The sequence below is a fragment of the Panthera leo genome, chromosome B2 (assembly GCF_018350215.1).
Source record: "Panthera leo isolate Ple1 chromosome B2, P.leo_Ple1_pat1.1, whole genome shotgun sequence".
Classification (NCBI taxonomy): Eukaryota; Metazoa; Chordata; class Mammalia; order Carnivora; family Felidae; genus Panthera; species Panthera leo.
The window spans coordinates 20,515,146-20,525,978 of record NC_056683.1 but is presented as its reverse complement, the minus strand read 5'-3'; the positions used below and the strand labels follow the sequence as shown (position 1 = coordinate 20,525,978).

The 10,833-nt window shown below is 43.7% G+C and overlaps 1 long non-coding RNA gene across 1 annotated transcript; it reads right to left on the bottom strand.

Annotated features, from left to right (window-relative positions):
* Positions 1 to 2,333: 2,333 nt before the first annotated feature.
* Positions 2,334 to 6,936, bottom strand: LOC122218958. Its single transcript, XR_006202196.1, has 3 exons — positions 6,830 to 6,936; positions 5,825 to 6,065; positions 2,334 to 2,663 (listed from the first exon to the last, which is right to left on the bottom strand). It is a non-coding gene; the product is annotated as an uncharacterized LOC122218958 (long non-coding RNA).
* Positions 6,937 to 10,833: the final 3,897 nt, after the last annotated feature.

The window sequence follows — 10,833 nt, the reverse complement described above, 5'->3', positions numbered from 1 at the left end:
TTAGTCTGCTGCTCTGACAGAAAACCACACACTGGGAGGCTTATAACCAACAGATGTTTATTTCTCACAGTTCTGGAGGCTGGGAAGTCCAAGGTCAAGGGGAGGCATATTCAAAGCCTGGTGAGGAGACCCCACTTCCGGGTTGGGAGGCGGCCATCCTCCCTCTGTGTCCTCACGTGGCAGAATGGGCGAGGGTGCTCTCTGGGGTCTCTTTTATGAGGGCACTGATGCGATTCACAAGGGCTCCACCATGACCTCATCACCTCCCAAAGGTCCCCACCTCCCAACACCATCACATTGTGGGGTTAGGATTTCAACAAATGAAACCTGGGGTGGGGGTGGGGGGTTGGATATGAATATTCATTCAGTCTATAGCAGTCTCAGAACATTTTTTTTTTTTTTTAATGAGAGCATAATTATCTTAGGCACAGTGATTACAGCAGGATTTTCTTCCTCTTCCTTTGCTTTTAAACAACACGGCCTTTCCAAAATTGCACATTCTAAACTTGAAAAATTAGAACTTGCATTCCCTTTCTGCATTGTAGATTAAATAGACTGTAAGTTAGACACTGCCTTCATGATTAAAGGGAGCCTATTCATGAGTTTGTTTGCTTTGAGTTGAGAAGTTCTAGTGAGAGCTACTGCCTTCACTTTCCAATGGAAGACTCCTCAGACCCTATCATATTTTATTTTATAAACAGCTAATATAGAAATGTAACACTAATTTTATGTACATCAACTCAGGGTGAATTAGCATTCATCTGTAAAAAAAAAAAAACAAAAAAACCCAAAACTTAGTGCTGGTATATTTAAGCATCTAAAAAAGCATCAGTGTACTGGGGCACCTGGGTGGCTCAGCCGGTTAAGTGTCCAACTTTGGCTCAGGTCATGATCTCGTGGTTTGTGAGTTCCAGCCCCACATTGGGCTCTGTGGTGACCGCTCGAAGCCTGGAGCCTGCTTTACATTCTGTGTCTCCCTCTCTCTCTCCCCCTCCTCCACTCATACTCTCTCTCTTTCTCTCTCCTTCAAAAATAAATAAACATAAAAATTTTTTTTTAAAGCATCAGTGTATTCCTCTTAACTTCCACAGAACGATGCCTCATTCAGAATATCTATTTCACTTACTAAGCATCTCCAGATGTCCCTTGTTTGAATCTAAATTTCTGGCCCCTAAGGCAACAAAATTAATTTTACAGTTGTTTATAAACAGAGACCCTTATGGAAACTTTGAGAAATGTTTTCCAAAAAACTTACACCATATATTTTCACCTACTTGTCTTTTTAAATTGTGTTTAAAATTGTGTTTCCATAGAAATAAAAATTTCTCTTTAAGGAGTTTTAGTCCAGGGGCGCCTGGGTGGCTCAGTCAGTTAAGCGTCCGACTTCGGCTCAGGTCATGAACTCGTAGTTTGTGAGCTCCAGCCCTGAGTCAGGCTCTGTGCTGACGGCTCAGAGCCTGGAGCCTGCTTTGGATTCTGTGTCTCCCTCTCTCTCTGCCCCTCCCCAACTCATGCTCTGTCTCTCTCACTCTGAAAAATGAATAAATGTTAAAAAAAAAATTTTAAAGGAGTTTTGATCCAAATCCGTTTTTTTCCGTATATGTCATTACCTTCTATTTTTCCCTCTTTAAAAAAAACCAAAACAAAACAAAACCAAAAACCCATGTAAAGAAAACCATAGTTTAAAACACTTTAACAATTGATTGCATTAAAGCAACAAAATCAGGTCTTCAGTCATCATACTTAGAAATAATGGGAGAATTGTGAACGTGTGTACCTTTTGACCAACATTAAAAATGAGGTCTTGAGGGGTGTCTGGATGGTTCAGTCAGTTGAGCGTCTGGCTCTTGATTTCAGCTCAGGTCATGATCTCAGGGCCATGGGGTCGAGTCCTGCACTGGGCCCCATGCTGAGTGTGGAGTCTGCTTAAGACTCTCCCTCCCTCTCTCTCTCTCTCTCTCTCAGGGCGGGTGGCTCACCCAGTTAAGTGTCTGACTTTGGCTCATGCCATGTGATCTCATAGTTCATGAGTTCAAGACCCACATTGGGCTCTCTGCTGTCAGTGCTGAGCCCACTTTGGTTTCTCTGTCACTCTCTCTCTCTTTGCCCCTTCTCTCTGCCACTCTCTGTCTCAAAAATAAATAAACATTAAAAAAAAAACCAGACTTTCTCCCTCTGCCCGTCCCCCCCATACATTCTCTCTCTCTCTAAAAAAAAAGAAAAGAAAAGATAGGTCTTGAATATCTAGTATTTAGTCAGTTGTGCCTTCTTGCTCAGTGTTTTACCAAACATAGAAGAATTTACAGCCTCACACATGCAGGTCAGACATAATATAAAATAAACCAAATGAATTTAATGATGGGCAAACCCCAGTGATGTAACTAGCTTTTCTGCTCCATTAAAAAAATCTCTTTGCATTTTTCAAAACATAGTGGTCCTACTCCTGTTGTTCCAGCCAAGTCCCTACACACGTGGAGGTAGCCTCCCTTTTCTATCACAGGAAGAAGCCCAGGCCCTTAGGTGCATCATGTCGCTACGTGCAGTCAGGCAGCACGGGTCCGCACTGGTAACCGCTTACATCTGTGTCACTGAGGCTTGAGGAGTCTGGAACTTCTGACTTACAGGGCTGCCTCTGCCAAAGACTTCCTGGCAAAGTGTTTTGTCTGCAAAACAGACACAATAATGAGGACCTCATATGGATTTTAAGAAATGCCCTACACCCTGGAAACTTCTTTTGGAAGCAGTGAAGGAAGAAATCCACTCTTTCCCTAGGAAAAAAAAAATTTCCACAGTGGCTTTAAACTTTGTCCCTCGTAGAACACATTAAGAGCTGTTTTAAAATGCAAAAGGCCAAGTCCAAACGGTCTGATCTCCGAGGCTCTTGAGTGGTCCTCCCTAATTTTACCACTGCGATCCTGTCTAGTCAGGCCAGTAAATGTGCCTGAGTTTAGCTGGTGGAAGACAGGGACTCCGAGGTGCGAGGTCTCTGTTGTGTATGGGCTGAATTGTGTGTTCCCCAAACTCCTATGTTCAAGTCCTAACCCCCAGGACCTCAAAATGTGACTGTATTTAAGTTAATGAGAACTTTACTGAGGCAATTAGTTAAATGAGGTCATATGGGGTGGACCCTAATCTAATAGGATGGGTGTCCTTAAAAGAAGAGGAGATTAAGACCCAGACACGCACAGAGGAAAGACCACGTGAGGACCCAGCCATCTACAAGCCAAGGGGGGGGGGAGGGGGAGCCTCAGAAGAAACTAATCCTGCTGACACCTTGATCTTGGATTTCTAGATTCCAGAACAGTCAGAGGATAAATTTCTGTTGTTTAAGCCACACAGTCTGTGGCGCTTTGTTACATAGCCCCAGCAAAGTGAAACACCATGCAAGTCTTCCCTTCCCTTGATGAGAATGAGCCTCAGCATATCCTTCCATTTTGGATAGAGATGCATCCTGGGAACAGGTGACAGCTGACCAGACAGTTTCTGATTGTCTATACACAGCTCTTTGAAAGAGGCGCCCCTTGTCTGACATTATGGTGGCCTTCCTTTTCTTATTTTCTCTCTGCACATTTTAACACAGCAAAAAACTAGACCAAAGAGCAAGAGACCGAGCAAAGTTTCTAGGAGAGCTCCAGCCACAGAGCTAGCCCTCTGGGAAGCATGACACCATGCAGCCTCGCACACCTCACACCCCACCCCATTTGTGACTGGGCAGGTATGTCCCCAGCTTCTTGGAAGGGGTGCTTTGCACAGAAAGCATGGGTGACATCATTGGGGTAACCATGAAGTACGCATTTCTGTGAGTTTGATGGCTTTTGCCAGTTGTGGAATCAAGGAGGCAAGCGTTCCTTTGGTTGATCTCTTGATCCACGTTTAGTTTTGTCTATCAACATCACATCTTGTCAGCTGAAGCTAATTCCCAACATCAGGAACTTTCTTTTGCTTTGCCATGCCGGGTGACGATATCTGATTCTGGTACATTTGTTCTATTTGTTTGTTGATGCTTCTCCAAATTTGGGACCCGAAGTTGGAGCAGGTCCTCAGCCTTTCCGATCTCAAAAGCAGTATGGTCAGTGTTGTGTTCAGAAGATGATACAATCACTTGATCACCCTTTGATATCATCACCTGGTGACAACTTGGTTATATAAGCGGCCCCCCATCCTGTGGTCTACGCATGGCTTGGCATGGCAGGAAGGAGTTTTCTCCCTGGGCTACCCAGGAGCAGTGGAACGCCACCTCCATGCACCAGGTAGGACCACGAGAAGAGCCCAGCAGCCAGGCCCAGCCACTGTACCCAGCCCTGATCTCTCACAGCCTTCTGACCTCCTGAATCCTGCTCCTGACTCACTTACAGCGGCCACACCTCTTATGTTACATTTTTTTATATTACTTTTAAACGGCAAACTCATTAATATGTGCCTTGAGGATTTACAAAGCTCACGGTAAAATATGTTTTGTTTTCACAGCTGCACTCACACACTTAGATGAGGCCATTTCGAGGGAGATAGTATGATGTAATGTGGGTGACAGCACAATTGTCATCCTGCTAGAGGGGACAGTATTGTGATCTCAATGGAAAAGAAAAGTGAGGCTTTCATCTGTAAGCTCAGATCCCATTTACCGCAATAATCTCAACCTTTGAGCAGGGCTGGGAGTGGAAATTACTACAAGCTGTTGAATACAGATGACATCATCCTGCCACCCACAAATCTTACGAGTTTGACAGCCCAGAAGAAGGCATACGGCTAGAAGGAATACAACTCCAACTAAGTCAACAAGTTTTGTGTGTTTCAAAGGTTTTCATAGACGTTTTCTTCTCCATTTTCTGTTTTGGTTTGGCACCTGCCACGACAGTAAAATGATGACCATGACAACAGCCATTAGCGTCCCCAGAGCCACGACCAACAGCTCCCTCTGAGTGGAATTTTGAGAGTGTCGAGTCCTTTTCCATAGAACTCTCGCCACATGGGGCTCCGAGATGCTGAGGTTTTGGCGGGTGTAGGTTCTGTCCTGCTGTTAGTCCTGGGGCAGTTTTCTCGGCTATAACGCTAGTCTGGGCTTTCCAGTTAGGCTGCCAGAGCTGGTATCTGCCAAGTGTACACAGAAGTTGTCACAGGTCCCGAAGACGGCGCTTCCCACTTGCCGATTCTGCAGCTGCTCTCCTGTGTTGGGTGGAATGCTGGACACGTAGGTACCTACGCTCACATTCTCTTCCATTAAAGGACACCACGCCTTCTTTACATTTCCTGGGATTGCTTCCACCTGCAGAATTCCTGGCACTGTCCTTCTGGATATGGTATATCCACGTTATGGAACTATGTAGGCTGCTAATCATAAAAATGGAAATCAAGAGGGGCACCTGGGTGGCTCGGCCGGTTGAGTGGCCAACTCTTGATTTCAGCTCAGGCCATGATGTTTCGTGAGGTCAGGCCCCCACATCGGGATCTGCGCTGACCCTGAGGAGCCTGATTGGGATTCTCCCTCCCTCTGCTCCTCCCTGCCCCCCAGCTCGTGCTTTCTCTCTCTCAAAATAAATAAATAAACTTAAAAAAAAATGGAAACAAAGAAAAGGAAGCAATTTCAAAGGAACAAATGGCACCAAAGTCATAAGACACCCTTGCCACAAATGAGGCTTCGGGGGAAAAAATCCCTAAGTCTCCCATTTGCTCACTCTCAGGGCTTGGTCTGCCATGTTTAAGATTTAGTGGAAAAACTGGTTTTCATCATGTTTTAATCGTCAGTTTCTTTCTTCACCATCTACTATCATTTTGGTGGCTTTACAACCCATGTGTTTTGATATCAACGTAATGCTTTAGCAGTTACCTTTTCAGGGACAACTGTAATTCCTGAAACCTGGGTGAGAGGGCCCCTTTGCAACAGCGACACCTCTGGTTGGGAAGACTCTTGACTCTTGCTCACCATAATTTTGAATGACTGGGTCAGCATTTCCCAGTGCTTACACTTTCAGCAGGTCTCATAACCCTGGGAAGCGTTTTGGGAATATTGATTCCACCGGGCCTCTTAGATCTTGCAGAAAGAAAGCCAACAACACAAATGGTTACTCCTAAAGAAAAAAGGAATTAAGTTATCAAAGTGTTAACCGGTCTTCTCTCTCACTGTCCCTCAGTCTAGACCCTTCCACCACCCCCAGGAGTTCTGGGCTCTCACCCATCTTTCCCTTCTGATTATAGTCCTCTTACAACATTGACTCCAATGCAATTTATATTAAATTTAAGTGGAAGTGCATTCCCCACTATAATGCAAATTCCTTGCATTATACAACAATCACCTGTTAATCTTGATTTTCCCCTCCAAGTACCAACTCAGTAAATGTTTGTTGTACTGAATTATGCTCTCAGGAAAGTTACCAGACCTGAAGCCCCTGGATTTATCCTGACTAAATCTCCAGAAAGAGAGCTACTAGAGTATTTGCTTTATTCATGAATTTAATACACGTATTCAGGTACACCGTTCCTTATATGAAAATTTCAGGGTCAGAATATACCAGAATTTTTTGCATTTTCACAAGTGAAAACAGCTCATGTATTATGTGTGATGTAGCATGCTCTCAGTATGCCATTTACCAAAAATATAAGAAAAAGGGATGCCTGGGTGGCTCAGTCAGATAAGTGTCTGACTTTTTATTTTGGCTCAGGTCATAATCCCATAGTTTGTGAGATCGAGCCTCACATCAAGGCTCTGCACTGCCAGCATGAAGCCTGCTTGGGATTCTCTCTCCCTCTCTTCTTGCTCCTCCCCCATGAACATGCACATCCCCCCCCCCCCCCAATAAATAAACGTAAAAAAAGAAAATGAATAAGGACTAACCTTAGTTAAGGTTATGTTTTTATCATCTAATAAGTTTGCTGAAAACTTCTGTTAAAACTCTGTTTTTAAAGGTTTTGGGGGGCGCCTGGGTGGCTCAGTCGGTTGAGCGGCCGACTTCGGCTCAGGTCACGATCTCGGGGTCCGTGAGTTCGAGCCCCGCGTCGGGCTCTGTGCTGACAGCTCAGAGCCTGGAGCCTGTTTCGGATTCTGTGTCTCCCTCTCTCTGACCCTCCCCCATTCATGCTCTGTCTCTCTCTGTCTCAAAAATAAATAAATGTTAAAAAAAATTAAAAAAAAAAAGGTTTTGGGATTTCAGAATGATGGAGGACCACGTACCTATCTTCAAAGAGAAAAACAAATGAATTACTTCTTTTACATTAAATTTCTAAAGCAGATAATATATTTCTTTTATAAAATGCCATAGTCCTATTTCTGTACTCTCTCAGATTTTAAAATTTTACAAGTAATCTACTAATACATGTTCACTACGTAAAATGCCAATAATAGAGATAAAGCTAAAGCCGGAAGTGACTCACCTTCCCATCTGGTTTTCCTTTCACAGACTCCCTGGCCTTCGGGGAGCTCCTCAGGCACACACCGAAGCATACTACAAGACCTCATCTTTATAGAGTCCTGTTGCAAGGTGCCCTCATTTCCATCTTTTCCCTTGACCCTTCCTTGTCAAATCTTCAGTGATACATAAGGAACACTTATTGTCCCCATGTGGAGAGATGAGAAAAGTCAGAGTGAAAGACATTCAGATATTTGCTGTATGTGATAGAGAGCCAACGAGTGGAAGCGATGGTGCTAGAACCCAAACTTCTCACTTGTCAGGTGCTTTGTGTCTCCTGCCATCACAGCACAGATTCTACTCTCCTGTGGATTCCTGATACCATGTCTAGGGCCAGGGGTCATTGTGCAGAGACATGCTTTCATCTAAAAGAGGGGTCTCCTTGGATCAAAGTAGGCCATCTCCCAGGTTGCTAAGAACCCCATTCCCATTCCCCCAAATTCTGGACCAGGTTACCCTGGGAGCTTCACATAGTCATGGAAGTTCTCAAGCACTTCACTGATGGAAATTTGTCAGATTTCAATAATATCGTATCCTATACCTATAGCAGCTCCTTCATTTTTTTTTTTAAATTGCTGCTATATTCTTACGAATGTGGGCAATTCACCAATTTTGGTCTTCTAAAATCACCATTTTCATAATCATATTTGTGTCAGGACTTCCTTTTTTTCTGTTTGTGTTTAAACTGAACTCTAAGAAGAAGGAATAGGCATTCTTATTCTTCGCTTATGAATGGCTTCTATAGCTTAGTTGGTGCCTTCCCATCCCAGAAACACATGTGTCTCAGCAATATAGAAAGCCTTTTCCATTCAAGGCAGAAGTCTTTTAGATGTATTCTGAAGCATAAAAATCTCCAAACATAATGTCCTCAAGGTAAGTAGAGAAAGTTCTCAGGAACAAAGTGTCATCATGAGAGATGAGAGTTTATTTTACTAATCTGGCATCAAACGCAGTCTATTAAAAAGAGGTTAGTGCTTATTAACAAGATCTGGTATTAGTGACTGCTCTGAACAGGACACTATTTGGCAAGAATGCCTAAGGACCTTGTCCTATCTACACAAAAACAATGGAAGAGTACTGTCAGCCACATTGTGCTTAGGGGATTGTTTCTCACTTTAATCATTATATTTTAGAATAAATAAAATGATGTAGAATATTTGAATTAGCTATTTGCCATAATCAAGAGTAATCCCTTGCAACTCCCCCCCCCCTTTTTTGTTTCCAGAATGTTTCATCACTTTCCTATACAAGAGGGGTGCATTTTTAAAAATGTTTTGTTCCTCATTGAAATAGGTTAGCTTTTCTTGGTGAAAAGGAGACAGGAAGGGACAGTAGTTTCTTCGTTAGTAATTTTTAGAATAAGGCCTACTATTTATATAATTCATTGTGTTTTAGAAAAAAATTGTCCTGATTCCTTTATTCAATCAAACTTTTGTAGAACTGAAAAGGCAGATTAAATTGTTATTTAAAAAAGGGGCACCTGGGTCGCTCAGTCGGTTGAGTGTCTGACTTGGGTTCAGGTCATGATCTCATGGTTGGTGAGTTTGAGCCCTGAGTCAGTCTCTTTGCTGTCAGCGCAGAGCCCACTTCAGATCCTCTGTCCCCCTTCCTTCCACCCCTCCCCCCTGCTCACACTCTCTCTCTAATATAAACATTAAAAAAAATTGTTACAAAAAAACCAAAACCAAACAAACAAAAACCTCCCCAAATGTCATTAATTCTTTGCTTAAATGTCTGCAAAATTGAAAATTGGCTAGGTGGGATGAGTTTTATTTTCTCACACCTCTAATTGTTCTTCATGCTAATCAGTGCTGACAAGGATTTCAATGGCAGATGGCAGGAAGAAGGAGGAATGAAGAAGTAAAGAAAAGCCTGACTCAGTAGCAGCAGTGGTGGCTTGAACGGAACCAGACTGGGAAATTCTCAGTAGCATCAATACAGTTTGGTGACTGGGAGGGAAAGGGGGTTGAGCGAGGGGGAGAAGGTAAGCAGGAATCTGAAGTTTCTAGATTGGAAGCCACTCTGAGAGAATAACTTGGCTGTACTCCGGGAGATGAGAAAGAGAAGAAAAAGAAGGGACAAGAGAGAAGGAAAGTGGTGAGGCCTGACCTATGGTGCTGAGAGAGGGAGAGGGGGCTCTCTGACTTGGGGGAGCCACCAGTAGAGCAGTGCCCCTTCATCCATATTTTCTTTTTCTGTCCTGAAGCAGATGATCCTCAGATCATTCCAATATGTCGGCGGTCAGTAGTAGCCTGACACTACGTCACAAAGTCGACATTAATTTCCTCACTTCCCCTCCTCATGTAGGCATTTTATCACCTCATATCATCACAAGAAGGGTGAGTATGGTACAGTAAGATATTTTGAGGGAGAGAGAGAGACCACATTCACATAACGTTCATTACACTATATTGTTGTAATTGTTCTATTCTATTACTATCACTGTTAATCTCTTACCTAATTGATACATTAAACTCGATCATAGGTATGTATGTACAAGAAAAAAAAAAACATAGTATGTATAGGGTTCGGTAATATCTGCAGTTTCGGGCACTAGCTGGGGTTTTAGAACAGACCCCCTGAGGGCCGGAGGGGACCACTGTTCTGCACAAGCAGAGAACACAGTGAACCAGTCTTGCCCAGTTAGCTCTGAGTTCACCCATCCAACCTCCTCACTAGCTCTCAGTGTGCTTGCTCTTCCATTGATCCCCCTGGCCCACGACCTCAGCTTGGCCTTTCCATCTCTGTGGCCTTCTATTGCTGGTCGCATGCCTCCCCTAACCAATGTCCCACCATTTAGTCTTGCCCAGGGGCAATCCTTTAAATTCCAGTGCAAACTGTATTGCATCACAGCCTTGGTGAAAACTGATGAAGGCTTCCCACTACACCAGGATCAATTCCAAATCCCTGATCTCTAGCCTCTGCCTCGTTCATTTCTTACCATTCCTAGCCTCCCACCCTCCAAGACCCTGAGGGCTCTCATCCCCTGAGAGTGGACATGCTCTCAGTTTCCTGTCCAGTTCTTTGCCCAGGCTGCATGCTGGGTCTACAAGTTCCCTTTCTGTAAGGCCAGCTTGTTGGGTGAGACTCAGGTGTTGTTGACTCCCTCCAGAAACACTCCCTGATTCTCTGACCCCCTAGTCAAGCAGACACTTTTTTTTTTCTCTAATTCCACCTCTTCACCCCTTTTGGGGAGTGTCCCCCCAGGGTTATCTGTGGATTGTGTATCTCCTTCCCTAAACTAGAAACTCAAGTGATGTCAGAGGTTGTTTTTCTTCCATTTTGTTTCCCCCAAGGCCTAACCCCATTCTGGCACCCTCCCTCAATAAAGATCTGTGAATTAATGACAAAGATGGCATTTCTTCCATTTGAAATGAGAAAAGAGCTTTTGCTTGAGGGTGGAAAAACTGCCTCTAGTTTACTGCTTTTCCTT